General features: G+C 28.8%; 2 protein-coding genes across 7 annotated transcripts in view; one reads left to right on the top strand and one right to left on the bottom strand.

Annotated features, from left to right (window-relative positions):
• Window positions 1-18,125, bottom strand: part of LOC111678927 — a 73,519-nt gene that overhangs the window by 30,501 nt on the left and 24,893 nt on the right. The gene's annotated exons all lie outside the window — the stretch shown is intronic.
• LOC111690938 (septin-2) overlaps window positions 1-18,125 on the top strand; it is a 28,593-nt gene that overhangs the window by 5,240 nt on the left and 5,228 nt on the right. The gene's annotated exons all lie outside the window — the stretch shown is intronic.

Genomic DNA, 18,125 nt, shown 5'->3' with positions numbered 1-18,125 from the left:
CTGACCAAATTCTATATTTTAATTTTGAAATGTACTAATACTCAGTATTGTAGTCTGAAATTACCTTAACTATTTTTTTCACCTACTTTTTTCCGTAACTTTAAACTTTTGGACACTATTCGTTATTGTACAAACTAAAGACATTTTGAATTTTCATAGTTTTTTTGAACGGACGCTGACAATTCTTTATAAAATAAAAATATGGGACACCAGTGGTTAGCCGATGTAATTATATACAGTATAGCGTATATTATATATTAATCTGCCCTTAAATGGAGATGGGTAAGACTGCTTCAAAAGTTAAAAAACATTGGACGTAAATTTAATGAAATATCAGTTTTGACGCGGCACATTCGCACTTATACATATATGAAAAATAATTTGAATTATTGTGTAAATTGAGTTTTTTTGTTATTTTGAAATATAAAATCGGACGAGCATGTAAAAATATTAGAATACTTTTTTATTTTTGTGGTTTTAAATATCAAATAACGACTTTCACGAACATTTGATGAATAGCAATCATAAACGTATTTAAAATGTCCTTGTAAGCTAAAAAGACGTCACTTTTGTCTAAACACATTTTGCTAAGGCACATCATGAATAATGCACAAAAGGTAGTTAAAACAGGTAAGAGTTTTATATTCGGCTGTGCCGAATCTTATATACCTTTCACCATGATGTGTTAAAAAACAGTCAGTACGAATTTTATTACAAAAAAAAAAAATAAAAAAATACCAATTGCAAAACGGTAAGGTATCAAAAAGTCCCCTTTTATGGCTTCTCACTTAATCCAGACTCTACATACTTAATTTCACGTTTCAATATTATAGAAATTTTAAAAAGTACCTTATGAAGAACGAAAAAGTAGCAAAAAACCCCTTTTATGGGTTCCCACTTAATCCAGGCTCTACATAATAAATTTCACGTTTCTAGTTTCAATATTATAGAAATTTCAAATAGTACCTTTTGTAGAAGGAAAAAGTACCAAAGAGACCCTTTTTGTAGGTTCTTACCTAGTCAAGGCCCTACATGCTAAATTTCATGTTTCTAAGTTTAATATTAAAGAATATTCAAAAAGTACCTTTTGTAGAACGAAAAAGTACCAAAAAATCCCCTTTGATGTGTTCTCGTCTACTTACTTACATACTTAATTCCATGTTTCTAAGTTCATTATCATAGAAAACTCAAAAAGTACCTAGGTTCTATATTATAGAAAATTCAAAAAGTACCTTTTGCAGAACGAAAAAATCCCTTTGATGTGTTCCTTTCCTTTTGAGTCCCTTTTTGTAGGTTCTTACCTATTCAATGCCCTACATGCTAAATTTCATGTTTCTAAGTTTCTAAGAATATTCAAAAAGTACCTTTTGTAGAACGAAAAAGTACCAAAAAATCCCCTTTGATGTGTTCTCGTCTAAACCGGATTCATACTTAATTTCATGTTTCTAAGTTCATTATTATAGAAAACTCAAAAAGTACCTTTTGAAAAACGAAAAAGCACCAAAAAGTTACCTTTTATGGGTTCTCATCTAATTCCGAATTTACGTACTAAATTTCATGTCCCTTGGTTCAATATTATAGAATATTCCAAAAGTACCTTTTGAAATTCTCACCTATTCAGACTCTACATACTTAATTTCATATTTCTAGGTTCAATATTAGAAAGAATTCCAAAAGTACCTTTTAAAAACAAAAAAAGTTTCAAAAAGTTGGCTTTTATGGTTTCTAACTTAGGCCAGGCTATCGCGCTTCCACTCTTGCTCTGCCGCTCACGCTCTGTCTTGTTTTTATAAACAAGAGTACAATAACCAAATTTACCGTATGATTGTGTATTTTGTTTTTTGCAATTTCTGTTTGAGCATGAATAAAAAAATTAAATTTTTGATGAAATTTTCAGAGGTTGTCTCGGATTTTTGCTCATATCTCCGTTATTTATTGGCCGATTTTGCTGATTTTAAATAGCGATCTTCCCGAAAGCATGTCTAACAGAATTATTGAAGATTCGGATATCGCCGATATCAAACATACAGACAGACAGACAGACAGACGGACATGGCCTTATCGACTCCGCTATCTATAAGGATCCAGAATATATATACTTTATGTGGTATGAAAATTATATTATAGAAATGACAAACTTATATATACCCTTCTCACAAAGTTGAAGGGTATAATTACACATTATGTTTTCTTAATATTTTATTGTAAAACTGAGGCGCATCGAAAAGTAAAATAGTTGTAGGTTTTGTGGAGTAAATAAAATAAATGTATCTCGCTTTAAAGAGAATCACTCTATAATTCCTTTAAATTATACTTTTTTAATTGCATTACCTTATAAATTAAGCTCGCAGAATTCAGATATTATTTTTTTTCTAAAAAAATTTGAACATAAATCTTATGGTGTGTATAACCTTTGCGCCTCTTGATCAAAATGATTAACGCGAATGGATTCATTACGTGTTAGGATCTCTTTATATTCACACAAAATATTTTGAATGTGTCATCTAAATATTTTTTTGATTTTTTTATCTCTAAAATAAAAACTTTGATAATTGCTCATATATCATATATAGTTCAATTTTGTTCTATAGCTTAATTAGATAAGCCGAAACAAAAAACTATAATATCAATGTTTGTTAGAAAAATACACTCAGATCTCGTTTTATGCGGTTTTTATATGAACGACTTTTGTTTTAAAACTTATATTTTAAAATTTTAGATCCGTTTTTATACCCTACACCACTTTAGTGGGGAGGGTATATTGAGTTTGTGCTGATGTTTGCAACATAGAAAAATATTCGTCCAATACCCACCTTAAAGTATACCAATCGGCTTAGAATCATTTTCTGAGTCGATTAAGCTATGTCCGTCCGTCTGGCCGGCTGGCTGGCTGTCCATGTAAATCTTGTGCGCAAGGTACAGGCCAGCAATTTTGAAGATAATTAGATGAAATTGGCACACCCGCTTCTTTTGGCCCAAGGACGAAGCCTATTGAAAATGGTTAAAACCGGTCCATTATTTCGACTAGCCCCCATACAACCGTACCTCCCAAATTGGCTTATAATTAATTTAAATGATCTATTATGTTAACAAAAGTCGACAAAACTTAGTTTTATAGAACTTTAAATGACACTACCGATTTTTGTAATGATCGGGCTTCATTTGATCCTATCCCCATACAAACTCCCCTTCAGAAAATGACTTAAAGGTCAAAATTCATTTACAAACACTATTAACACTTTTAAATTCTACATAAATATTATTGAAGAAGACTTAACTCCCCCTACCAACATGTTTAAGGATAGGGCCATATTTTGCCCTACTCCCCTTTGAACCCTCTTGTAAAAAAATCTTTTTTTGCCAAAATAAAAGTAAAAATACTCCGAAATAAAGTTAAAAAAACAATCCAAATGCTTTATTTTTTAAATAATCCCCATTTCTAACATACATACTGACAGGTGTAGGGTATTATATAGTCGGCTACGCCCGACTATACATTCATACTTGTTAAATTTAAAATTCGTTTAAAATTCTCCGGACATTGTTTTACGGATATCAAGAGTTGCATAAGTTCACCGTGGCTCAAAGTCCACCAATCAAAAATAAAATTTCAACTTCTATTATTAAGTATAGAAAAAGATTGAAATTTTATTAAATTAAAGACCCCAAAGCTTTTCTTAACCACTATGATGAGAAATCGGAATTAAAAGTTACAATTGCTTTTAATAGTTTTTATTATTTTAAAGGCTAATATTTAAATGGACTTTTATCGGAAAATATTTGTTGGAATAATAATTATCTTAAAACATAGACTTTTAAATGTCACGTTCGTCACGTTGAAAGAGGATTTATTCCGATAACTTTTTAGTTGACATTCAAAAGTATTAAAAAATCTGAATCTAAATCAATTTTAGTATATAGAACTCAATTTTAAAGAAAAAAAAAAAATAATTCTAAGCGAGAATTTCAAAGTCTGTCACATTACATAAATTTTCTCAAGTGCAAACTTCGAATTGTGAAATAAGTATTGTTATTTAAAATGATGTGATATTTATGCAATTTATTCAATTAGGTGATAGATATAATTTTTTTAGTTGTGAAAGCACAGAAATTCAACAAATGATATTTTTAAGAAATGTATGGAAAAACAGTGATTTTCGGATCGTCTTTATATGGGCGTTATGACCGATTATTGTATTATCATCAAAAGGGTCAGTAGTTGTACATTTGAAAGTTTTTTTGTGTGTTTGTATTATCAGGATGGCGAAATTTTAGTTATATATCCAAGTTTATGGGTATATCAAATGTGGGCTTTGTATGGAAGCTATGCCTAATCATGGACCAATTTTTCAAAAAAGTAGGATGAACGATTTTTGTTTATGTCAAAATTATTTGTGTTGAATTTTATGGTGGTATAAGCATTTTTAAAAGTTTTATGTTAATTAATGTTAATTCTTATATTATTCTTATACGGGAGCTATTGTCTACTAAAATGTTATTAAATAGTCGAAATATTTCTCCGATTCCAAAAACTTTCAACAATGTCCGTCCAAAATAAATCTATGGACTAATTAATTTTCAATAAGATTGCAAATTTCACCACTGGAAATTTTTGTCACATCACGTCATGTCACGTTACACATAATGGCTTGTACAAAAAACTCTAAAAACAATTTTTTAGTTCTAAATGATGAAACACAATCAATAAATATTCCAAATTACAATAAAAAGGTTTTAACCAAATAGCCAGGTGAAACTCGCAGATTTTTACATTTTTGTCAAAAAAGAAATATGCAACTTCCATTTCTGTCACATCACGTCACGCACTTTAACTACTTAAGATCTTAAGATCTTTCAATTTCTTCTTCCGACCAGTTATAGAGCTATTGAAGCCCTACATAAAAATACAAGAATTTTTAAAAAATATATATGTATATGGGGCATTTCAAGTCAAGTGAACCAACTTTTGAAATCGATGTCTTCCGATCGCGATGAAATTTGCACCATAGTTAGTTTTATTGGATAGTAATTCAGACACAATTTTTCAACAAGATCGCTCGTGAACTTTCTAAGTTAGAGGTCAAAATTTGACATTTTGGCCATGCAGGTGTTTTTTCTCATCCATGTAACTTATTACCTATTGTTCTTAGCAAAATGTGTCCCAAACAGTTTAGATAGCTATTTAAGCAATCTTTCGAAAAAAAAATTAAAAAAATTTAATAAAATATTTTTTATTTTTTAAATCAAAAACATTTTTGATTTTTTTTCAAATGGGCCCTTTTCATTTTTTTTAAGAAAGCTTAAGTCTTTTCCTAAGCGAGTGGGATATCTATAAAAAAAAATATTTTGTAACTCAAGATTTAAAATTTTTGAATTTTTTTGCAAAATCAAAAACTTTGTTGACTTTTTTTAAAAAAATGGACCCATTTTTTATTATTATTATTTTTTTTTTTTTGCTCAGAAGAAAGCTTATGTGTTTTCCTTTAACAACCTTTTTGTCGCTTAGTGGGATGCGAGTGGGATATCTATAAAAAAATGTTTTGTAACCTTAAAAATTAAAGTTACGCAGAGAAACTAGACACATTAGCCTTTCCGATGGTATGTAACGTACCCAACTAAAATAATATGTTAACATCAGGAATAAAAATAATTTTTTTCTATGGAAATATTGAATAATTTAATTTTGTTATTTATTTGTAATAATTAATTTAACATATTATTTTAGTATGGTACAAATTTCATCGCGATCGGAAGACATCGATTTCAAAAGTTGGTTCACTTGACGTGAAATGCCCCATATATATATTTTTCATCTCTTTAAAACGTACGACCGTCACGTTCGTCACGATGGAAATGCCCATAAGCAACATAAAAATTCAAAATCTCAAAGTTTGATGACAAATTATTTTGCAAAAAAAGAAACAATTAATATTCCTAAAAATTCTTTGATCTCGCGATATATGTAAATACTAGTGCTTAAAGTGATATTTTACTGTATGATAGTAATATGTCAACGTCACTTTCATCATTATAGTGACGTTGAACCATATTACTTTATGGACTACATACATACATACATACATACATACATACATACATACATACATACATACATACATACATACATACATACATACATACATACATACATACATACATACATACATACACTCTTACTTGTTTTATTTTTAGAAAATGTTTGCCATGTACATACAGCTATGTAGTTAGAAATAAAAAACTTGTTAAACACACAAATATGCATTAAAATTAAAAAAACTAAACATATTCAACAATCTTTTTAATGTGACAGAATGAGCACACATTCTTAATTCCATAATCACTAAAATAAATAACTTTTAATAAGTATAATTTTTCCAATATTTATAGAACGGAAGTTGAAAGCGAAGACTTTCTAAAAAACATAAGACCATGTTTCTTTGATTAATACACCATGATACAATTTCCCATTTTTTATTGGATTTGATACTAAAGGTCATTTAAAGTAAAACTGCGATTTAAGTTTATAATTTTCTGATATTTTCTCCTTTTTAATGACCTTAAATACGGACACCAACTGAAAAGACACAATCTCTGGAAATAAAATCTTTTTTGTGTTTATTTTTCAGGACGAAAAATTTTATATAATATCCTTGGAAAATTTCATCTTTTTATTTAGTTTCACATATAATAAAATCAACGTAAGAAAAAAATTTTGGACTCGAACAAACCAAGTTCTTATTTAGAAAACCTGTAAACTCAGTTTTCAATTTTCTTATCACTTTTCCTTTATAAAGGACTTAAAACTTTAAAGGATATCATTTTTTATATTTATTCAAATATTTGTGTCCCTATTTTTTAGATCTGCTCAAAAATAGGCACTTATTGAATAGGTCCATATTTATCTACTTATATAAAGGAATATAGAAGTCTGAGAGTTTCTAATATACAGTTTCTAATACACACTAATTCAATAGGTCCATATTTATCTACTTATATAAAGGAATATAGAAGTCTGAAAGTTTCTAATACACATTCTAATATCGAGATCTTCATGAAGTACATCTTCGTTAATAAGTCCATGTTGGAAAAAAACTGCTTTTCTTCATTTCACTTCAAATTTTTAGTGCAATATTTCTTTAAAAATTTAAAAAAATTTCCTTTCGGTTGTGAAATCCTGATTCAGATCGATTTACGCCAATTTCAAGCATGGATTCTTATCCTCTAGAGCTTTAATATCCAACAAAACGAAGTAACACTTAGTGAATATTTTTAATTTAAGCGAAAGGTTACGTTAGTTTGATAGGAGGATGTAAGTATACTACACCAGATCCGAAGAAATACACCTAGACACTATCGGGCGTTAAAACAAAAGTTATGAAAATGGGAAGAATATTATAACATTATTACTATATATCGCATTGTATAATTTATTCAAAAAACCTTTATTAAAAACACAATTAAAAATAAATATACTGTTACTATGTTCGCGGAAAATGTTCACTTTTTTCAGCAAATATAAAATACTTAATTTTGTGTAACAGAAATTCGAACAAAATTATGCTTATTTGGAAGCTCTAAGTTAAAAGAAACAGACGAAATCGAAGAACATATCCTTTCGCTTCGAATTTTTTATGCTATATATTTTTAACAGTTACTACATGAATGCTTTAATCAAATAAATTGAAAATATTGTCAAAATATATTTTAGAAATAAACTTAAAGTATAAAATATAAAAATAAAACGTACGAGGTATTTAAATTCGTCAACATACTCTGTGGGAAGGTGAAAATGAACTTGTCGTTTTTTACTTTTTAAATTAAAACATTGTTAATTTAATAAAAAATAAAAATATAAAATTATTCAATATAATAATGTGTATTTGCGTTTCATTAATATCAGTGAATTATTTTTCCGCTATCCTGTAAGTGGAGAAAAATTTGCTTTAAGCTCTAAAAAAATTTTTTCACTATCACTTAATTAAATTAAAAACTTTCTTGTACCATACCACCATTATTCAATTAGTTTGTTGTTTTTTTGAGTAAAAATATACAACAAAAACGACCATTTTAAAAAATAGAGGAAATAAGTGCTTAATAATGAAAACAACATTATTCTTAAGTTAACAAATATTTTCTTATAGATATCCCACTCACATCCCGAATTCTGCAAAATAAATTTCCTGATTTTTTCGGGATTAGGATATCCCAATTTGCTTCAAAAACTGTTTTTATTTTTCTTTTGATGTATAATTTTCATAAAATTGCAAATTACGATTTATTTGATTTTTGATTTATGTAAAGCAAAATTTAGCCCAGCTAATTTTTTATATATTTTAACACATATGTAATGATTTATTATTTCGTTTTTAACACATCGAATTGTTGGTCATAGACCCAAAAAGTATAAGCAATCAATGTCTGTAAGTCAACACTATTTGAGCTGCAAATATGGACCAAAATTGTCACACGAAAACCAAAAGGGCCTCCTCTCAAAACTAATATATATGGTATGTAAAATTACATATATTTTTCAAAGAAAAGGTTCTAAATTAATGAATTGGGCGCTGTTATAATTATTAGTTCTGAGGTTTTTAAATATCGGAACTTTATTTTATATTTTCTTATTTTCTTTAAGAAAGTACGTACCCTGCAGGAAATGAAGTGATAATTGTCTTAATTCCACTAGTATTATTACTAGAACAGCAGACACTAGTACAAATTTGTATGAAAAAATACTAGTACTAGTAGTAGTTGAAGGTCCCCACTTGCAGACTGATTTTTATTTGACATGTGATGGAAAAAAATAAATTTCTAAAATAATTAAAATGTGATTTTCTAAAGTTTTGTAAGCAATATTTTTAAAAATATCCTTTTAAATCAGAGGATAATAGTGAATAACTGTTTAGGTCCAGTTGCATGCTGCTCCCTATGTAAGTAAGTCTATTAAATTTAAAAAACAAGGATAGAACCCGCATTTTTTCGAACTTTAATTTGGATGTGTAAGAAAATATACAAAATTTATTATTTATTTATTTTTTTTTTTGTAATTTTGTAAATAAAATCTAAATCTAAAACTAGTTGTGTAGTAATTTCTAACTGAAACCAAATACGGGTATAAAATGGAGCAAATCACCAAATATGGGGATTTTTTGAGCATAAATAATAGTAATAAACTGGTTCTAAAGGACCCAATTTGGTCTAAAAGCACCAGTATAAGTCTAGAACTAATGGTACTAGTAATTTTTCAAACTCACTCAATGTTAATTTGGGCATTAGGAAAGTTTACAGTTGGGAACTAATACTGGTAATTTTGGTACTAGTATAATACTAGTTTGGCACTAGTTGCATTTCCTGCAGGGTAGTTAAAAATTTTCAGAAATAATGAAAGATTTTTAAGTTATATTTAACTAGCTGTCCCTGCCAGGCAAAAAAAAATAAATCTGCTTGACAAAAAATAAACAAAAAAATATTTTGGAATAGAATTTTATAACTAAAAAAAACAATACAATTAAACTTTTTAATTAATTAACAAAATATTACAAAAATTTAATATTTAAATTTTTAAATATTGTTTTTCTTTAAATAAAATGAATTCAACAAACAAATAACGAAACAACGAACTTTAAAAAATTTCTTTATACACAATGTTTTTGTGAATACGTCTGAGCATTCCCTGCTTCCCATTTTTATAAAATTTTATTTTAACGTCATCTTCGGACTTAACATTTGAAAATGCTACATACAATTGACCATGACTAAAGGCAGACTTAGGGAAATATTATTGGAAATTGTCGTCGGCGTAAATTTTCATCATTCTACGTCATTAAGTGTCTTCCAAATTAGTTATTATGTATAACACGCACAGCCATATTTTTAACATTAAATATCTTATATTCTGATTTTTTGAAATGTTATACTCGATATAACGAATAATGATAAAAAATTTCCCAGAAAGTTATTTTTTTAAATATTGTTTAGCAAGAAAAATATTATGTAGAAACAGAAAAGATAAGGAAGATAATAATTATTATTTTAATATTAATACAAGTATGAATGTAAAGTCGGGCGTAGCCGACTATATGATAAAATGGGGATTATTTAAAAAAATAAAGCATTTGGTTTGTTTTTTTTACTTTATTTCGGAGTATCTTTGCTTTTATTTTGACAAAAAAAAATTTTTTACAAGAGGGCTCAAAGGGGAGTAGGGCAAATTATGGCCCTATCCTTAAAAATGTTGGTAGGGGGAGTTAAGTCTTCTTCAATAATATTTATGTAGAATTTAAAAGTTTCATTAGTGTTTGTAAGTGAATTTTGCCCTTTAAGTCATTTTCTGAAGGGGAGTTTGTATGGGGGATAGGACCAAATGAAGCCCGATCATTACAAAAATCGGTAGTGCCATTTAAAGTTCTATAAAACTAAGTTTTGTCGACTTTTGTTAACATAATAGATCATTTAAATTAATTATAAGCCAAAAGGCCCTATTTGGGGGGTACGGTTGTATGGGGGCTAGTCGAAATAATGGACCGATTTTAACCATTTTCAATAGGCTTCGTCCTTCGTCCCAAAAGAAGCGTGTGTGCCAAATTTCATCTAATTATCTTCAAAATTGCGACCTGTACCTTGCGCACAAGGTTTACATGGACAGCCAGCCAGCCGGCCGGCCAGCCAGACGGACGGACATAGCTTAATCGACTCAGAAAATGATTCTAAGCCGATTAGTATACTTTAAGGTGGGTATTGGAAGAATATTTTTCTATTTTACAAACATCAGCACAAACCCAATATACCCTCCCCACTAAAGTGGTGTAGGGTATAATTAGCATATCTAATCTTTATTTACTTTATGAAAAAGGCTGAATCTGTAAGATGTGAAGATTATGATAATTTTGGAAGAGTGAATGTAATTTATTTTTTATATCATCTTATTACCAATTATACATATTTGCGAAATGCTAAACACCGTGTTACTGTACACTGTCGAAGCCACATTATATCATTATTTTTTAAGTTAATTCTGGAAAGTGTGTAAATAATTCACAACAACTGTCAAATGGAAAAAACTTAGTTAAGTATCGCATATAATTTAGTATGACTTGCAACTATTTTATAGGGTCTGAAAATTATTGATATCAAATTTAATAAGACGTTGGTGTAAAGTGTTTTCAAGAAAATAGTTCATTAATTGTGTAAACTTTGGACATTTTAGGGCATTAGACTTTATAAGATGTCTATGACCTCTGTTTTGAAAACGAAATCTGAAATAGCTCCAACTTATTCACTTTGGCTCGAAAATTTTCTAGTCTTTCACTTCAAAAGAAAGAAAAATTAAAATTTCTTAAATTAACCCAGTAAAATATTTTTAGATTTTGGTAATGAGTATTGTAGGATATTTCATACATTACTTGGTAATGAGTTCTCGTTATCAAAAAAATAAATAAATTTTTTTGAATGGAATTTGTAGTCAATTGTCTATAGTGTATGTCTAATGAGGAATTAGTTATTGTTTCTAACCCTAGTCGATTTTAAAAGTTTTTTCAAAAATGTTGATATTTACACTTATGTGAAAACCATTTCAGAATGAATGATAAAACTATTTTTTAATGGTACATTGAGTAAGAGAATAGAATAGCAAACATGAAAAATAACTGTAAAACCAGTTTTAAATCCGGAAAAGTTGGTTAAGCAGATTTGTAACTAGTTTCTTTTTGGTCATCGTGGAACAAAAATAAGTAGTTATTCACCCAAAAAGTAACTACTTACACTCTTCTCCAATATTACTTGCCTACTTACCGGGTATGTGAAGATTATGCTGGGAATATTCTTAACTTTTTGTTAAAATAACATAAAATATTTTGATATAAAATTTATTACATACTATTTCATAAATTATGTGTACAAGTTATTTGGATAAAAAATAATTTTAAAAATTTATAGGAAATAATTTTAGGGTACAAGTTGACTTAGGTCTTAATATGCATAGAAATTTGTGTTTAATTCTTATTTAGGAATGAAAAACATATAATTTTTAAATAAATATGAATTAAATAAGTATGAACTTTTTTGTTGTTGGTATTTTCTTCATATCATGAATTCCATGAGAAATCAATTAAGAATTGACCGATGGTCTTCAGATTTCTTTAATTTTTTGTAAACACATACTCTATTAGACGCATAAGACATATTAACATTAAATTCTAAAAAATTGCAAGAAACGCGATTTTTATGGCGATTTTAATTTGTTCGAAAACTACAAAAAAATCAAAAAGGTATAAGACTTTGAACGTCTATATCTTTGAATTTTATATCGGATTTTTTTTTTTATTTAGAACCCAGTCTATTACTATGGATGAGCTCTTTCATTCTAATATAATTTTCATATTAAAAAGTTTAAGATAGTGCATTTTTTAAGAAATGCACTTTTTGAATGCATTTTTAAATCGTTCTCCCTGTTTAAAATTTTATATTGACAATATGAAGGAAATTGGAAGACATGAGGTCAAAAATTGTCAGTTTTTCTGTGTACTTTCCTGGAATTCATGATATAGATAAATGAACAATTTTGAAAATGTTGCACTACAATAAAATAGTGCAAATGTGCACTAAAACCTCAAAAAATATTGTTTATAAAAATATTCCAAACAAATTGAAAAAAACATATGTTCAAAATATTAATATTTAATTATTTTTATTGTATTAAAGAAATAATATATGTACCAATATGTATTTAATTTAATTTGTTATATTAATACATATATTGATGAAATTTCCGTTTGTATTACTATTTCCTTTTGTCTTTTAATTTTGTTACTTCTTTAATATTAGTATTAATTAATTAATGTAATAAAGAGTATAAATTAATTCAATATAATGATATGTATTTGAGTTCCTTTAACTTTAGTAAATGGTGATATTTTTCCACTATCCTATTAGTGGAGAAAAAAATTTGCACTAAGCTGTAAAAAAAGGGTTTTCACTAACATTAAATTTATTTTAGCGAAAAATTTTTTGTATCACTACCTCTATTGCTTACTGATAGTGAAAAATTTTGCACTATCACTAACATTTAGTGGAAACTGCAAATTTAGTGCACTACCCCAGCTCTAAATTATATACATTTGTAAATTTTTCAGGGACCGAAAATAACAATTATTTTTGAAAAAATATTAAGTATACCATTTTAATCATCGTGGACTAAATTTTAAGAAAATGCAATGCTTTTTAAATTTTAGATTTTTATTTTTTTGAGCAAAATAAAAGTATTTTTTACTTTTATTTTTTTTTTTTTTTTTTTTTTTGAAAAAACAAAAGTTATTTTTGACTTATTTTTTTTTCGAGCAGAAATAAAAGTTTATTAAGCGGATTTTTACCAGGTTATGAGCCCAGGCAGAACGTTTGGGAAAAACTATTATTGATTAATTGAAATTAAAATTAAATATTGTGTCTATCTGATGTAAAAATGGCATCGTCGTCATCATGGCATCAGATAGAGAAGCTTGACGAGAAAAATTATGAGACGTGGAAAATTCAGATTCATGCCGGTACATGGAAATATGTTGATGGAGATGAGCAAATTGATTCAATATGAGGTCAAAATGAAAAATTAGAATTGGAAACCAATGTTGGAAAGGCATTAGCAATTTTTGTTAATGATAGTACAATTGAACTAAAAGATTTTTTATATTCTCCAGATTTGAATGGTAGTTTTTTATCTGTCTGCAAAGTAGTTCAATATGGTGGAAAAATAAAATTTATTCAACATTGTGCAGTTTTACTCATGAAAATAACGAATTGGTTTTGAGGGCCAGAATGGAAGATAATATATTTGTGCTTGACGTCAAATAACCTTAGGAGAAGATATACTTATGCTTTAAATTCAAACAATGAAATTCGGCATCGAAGGAATGGACATCTAAACAATTAAAGTCTCTATGATTTATCCAAAAAAAACATTGTTTGATGCAAAAGCAAATCTGGTGAATATTAATATAGATTCAATTGGTGGGACAAAATATTTCCTTTCATTAATAGATGAAAAATACAGAAAATTTTTGTATATTTTCTAAAATCTAAAAGCAATGTTTTCGAAAAATTAAAAATATTTAATGAAATGGTAGATCGTCAAACCAATCGTAAAATTAAATTTCTCCGCAGCAAAATGGAGTGGCAGTATACTTGAGTTACAGATTTCCTCAAAAAAATTAGATGACAAAACACCATATCGTCATATGAAATCCAAAAGGCCCTAAGTTACGAAAAAGTCAAAATTGACTTTTTGATAGATTATGATGTAACGTATCAAAATACATGCTCCTGCTAAATTTCACACTCCTACAATTAAAATCAACGAGCCTATCAACGATATTCCAAAAGATTATGTTCTAAAATTACCTTTAAATTCATGAAAATTTTTGAAAAAAAAAAAAAATCTTTTTTTATACCCTTCACCTTTGTGAGAAGGGTACATATAAGTCTGTCATTTCGTTTGCAATTTCTATAATATAATTTTCCGACCCCATAAAGTATATATAATATGGATCCTTATAGGTAGCTGAGTTGATTAAGCTATTCCCGTATGTCTCTCTGTCCGTCTTTGTGTTTGTTGAAATCAGTTTTTATAGGATCAAATATCGGCAAAATACGATTCTTCAACAATTCTGTTAGACATGCTTTCGACAAGATCGGTATTTAAAATTAGCAAAATCGGTCTGTGTGTTTGTTGAAATCATTTTTTAGAGGACCAAATATCGGCAAAATCCGATTCTTCAACAATTCTGTTAGACATGCTTTTGACAAAATCGCTATTTAAAATCAGCAAAATCGGTTCATAAATACCGGAGATAAATAGCGGAGATATGAGATTTTTTTTATGCTCAGACAGAAATTACAAAAAACGAAAACAAAATGCATAATTATACGGTAAATTTTGTTATTGTACTCTTGTTTATAAAAACAAAGCAGAGCGAGAGCAGCAAAGTAAGAGTAGCAGAGCGAAAGCAGCCTGGCTTAAGTTAGAAGCCATTAAAGGGAACTTTTTGGTACTTTTTATACCCTTCACCTTCGTGAGAAGGGTATATATAAGTTTGCCATTCCGTTTGTAATTTCTATAATATAATTTTCCGACCCTATAAAGTATATATATTCTGGATCCTTATAGATAGCGGAGTCGATTAAGCCATGTCCGTCTGTCTGTCTGTTGAAATCAATTTTCTGAAGACACCAGATATCTTCAAGATCCAAATCTTCAATAATTCTGTCAGACATGCTTTTGAGATGTTTCCTGTTGAAAATCAGCAAAATCGGTCTATAAATAACTGAGATATAGGTAAAAATCTGAGACTACCTCTGAAAATTTCCTCAACAAATTATAAATAAAAGCATAAAAACAACAAGTAGATAAAGCAGTAATATGTTGGTAATACAGCACATACATATTTGTTTGAGGGTGGTAATACAGTTTAACGGTGGTAGTACAGTACAACGGTTAATATTTCTTTCTGCTACAGTTTATATTTGTTTGTGTGTATGTTATGTGTGACATGTGTGCAGAGATACAAAATAAATAAAAACTGGTTTTTAAAACATACTTGGTGAAGGGTATATAAGATTCGGCACAGCCGAATATAGAAATCTGACTTGTTCGTTTTTCAAAATGTACTTTTTGAATTTTCGATACTATTGAACCTAGAAATATGAAATTAAGTATGTAGAGTCTGAATTAGGTGAGAACCCACTACTTTTACGATCTACTACTTTTTGAATTTTCTATAATATTAAACCTAGAAACATATACATATTTCTATAATATTGAACCTAGAAACTTGAAATTAAGTATGTAGAGACGGAATTTGGTGAAAACCGAAAAAGTAAATTTTTGGTACTTTTTTGTTTTTTTAAAAGTTCCTTTTTTGAATTTTCTATAATATTGAACCTAGAAATATGAAATTGGGTATGTAGAGTCTGAATTAAGTGAGAACCCATAAAAAGGATCCTTTTGGTATTTTTTCGTTTTTCAAAAGGTACTCTTTTGAATTTTCTATAATATTGAATGTAGAAACATGAATTTAAGCATGTTGAGCCCGAAGAAAGTGCTGTAAAAGAGGATTTTTTGGTACTGACTGTTTTTTTAACACACAATGGTGAAGGGTATATAAGATTCGGCACAGCCGAATATAGCACCCTAACTTGTTTAATGTAACTTACGTCCTTTTGGTTTTCAGAAAAAAACTAATTCTCAAGGGCGTAAGTTTCATATTTCCGTAAGTAAAACGAAAACCGCATTTCTTCAAATACTAATTTCTTAATAAAAACAAGTAAGAGTTCTATATTCGGCTGTGCCGAATCTTATATACCCTTCACCATGATGTGTTTAAAGCCTTTTGTACCTTTTGAAGAACGAAAAAGTACCAAAAAGTCCCCATCTATGGGTCCTCAGTTAATCCGGGCCATACAAACTTAATTACATGTTCCTAGGTTCAATATTGTAGAAATTGTAAAAAGTACCTTTTAAAGAACGAAAAAGTACCAAGAAGTCCCCTTTTACTGGTTTTCACTTAATCCGGGATATACGAACTTAATAACATGTTTCTAGGTTCAATATTATAGAAATTTCAAAAAGTACCTTTTGAAGAATGAAAAAGTACCAAAAAGTACCCTTTCATGGGTCCTCACTTAATCCTGGCCATACATACTTAATTACATGTTTCTAGGTGTAATATCGTAGAAATTGCAAAAAGTACCTTTTGAAAAACGAAAAAGTACCAATAAGTCCCCTTTTATGGGTCCTTACTTAATCCGGGCCATACATACATAATTACATGTTTCTAGGTTTAATATCGTAGAAATTGCAAAAAGTACCTTTTGAAAAACGAAAAAGCACCAAAAAGTCCCCTTGTATGGGTCCTTACTTAATCCGGGCCATACATACTTAATTACATGTTTCTAGGTTCAATATTGTAGAAATTGCAAAAAGTACCTTTTGAAGAACGAAAAAGTACCAAAAAGTCCCCTTTTATGGGTCCTCACTTAATCCGGGCCATACATACTTAATTACATGTTTCTAGGTTCAATATTGTAGAAATTGCAAAAAGTACCTTTTGAACAACGAAAAAGTCCCCTTTTATGGGTCCTCACTTAATCCGGGCCATACATACTTAATTACATGTTTCTAGGTTCAATATTGTAGAAATTGCAAAAAGTACCTTTTGAAAAACGAAAAAGTACCAAAAACTCCCCTTGTTTGGGTCCTCACTTAATCCGGGCCATGCATACTTAATTTCATGTTTCTAGGTTCAATATTATATAAATTTAAAAAAATACCTTTTGAAGAACGAAAAAGTACCAGAAAGTCCCCTTTTATAGGTTCTCACTTAATCCAGGCTCTACACACTTAATTTCATATTTCTAGCCAATAACAAAACATTAGTGCTGCTCTCGCTCTGCTACTCTTGCTCTGCTGCTCTTGCTCTGCTTTGCTTTTATAAACAAATTACAATAACAATATTTACCGTATTGTTATGTATTTTGTTTTTGTTTTTTGCAGTTTCTGTCTGAGCATGAATAAAAAATCTAAATTTTATATGAAATTTTCAGAGGTTGTGTCGGTTTTTTGCTCATATCTCCGTTATTTATGGACCGATTTTGCTGATTTTAAATAGCGTTCTTGCCGGTCGTATGTCTGATAGAATTATGGAAGATTCGGATCTCGCAGATATCTGGGGTCTTCTAAAAACTGATTTCAACAAACATACAGACAGACAGACAGACAGACAGACAGACAGACGGACATGGCTTAATCATCTCCGCTACCTATAAGGATCCAGAATATATATACTTTATAGGGTCGGAAAATTATATTATAGAAATTACAAACGGAATGACAAACTTATATATACCCTTCTCACGAAGGTGAAGGGTATAATAAGCTTAACTTGAGAAAATGTTCAACATTTTTTGTTTATTAATCATTTTAGAACCGACATCGGCAGAGCGTAAAATTTTCTTGCCTCACTAACACCACTTCAGCTTTTGATTTTGCATTCTTTGCACTAAAAGAAAAGTTTGTAACATTTTCTAGTGTTGTATAGTGTACTACTTTACAGTGTACTCTATATGAAATGAAGAAAGGG

The sequence above is a fragment of the Lucilia cuprina genome, chromosome 3 (assembly GCF_022045245.1).
Source record: "Lucilia cuprina isolate Lc7/37 chromosome 3, ASM2204524v1, whole genome shotgun sequence".
Classification (NCBI taxonomy): Eukaryota; Metazoa; Arthropoda; class Insecta; order Diptera; family Calliphoridae; genus Lucilia; species Lucilia cuprina.
This window is presented reverse-complemented; position numbering and strand designations above follow the sequence as displayed.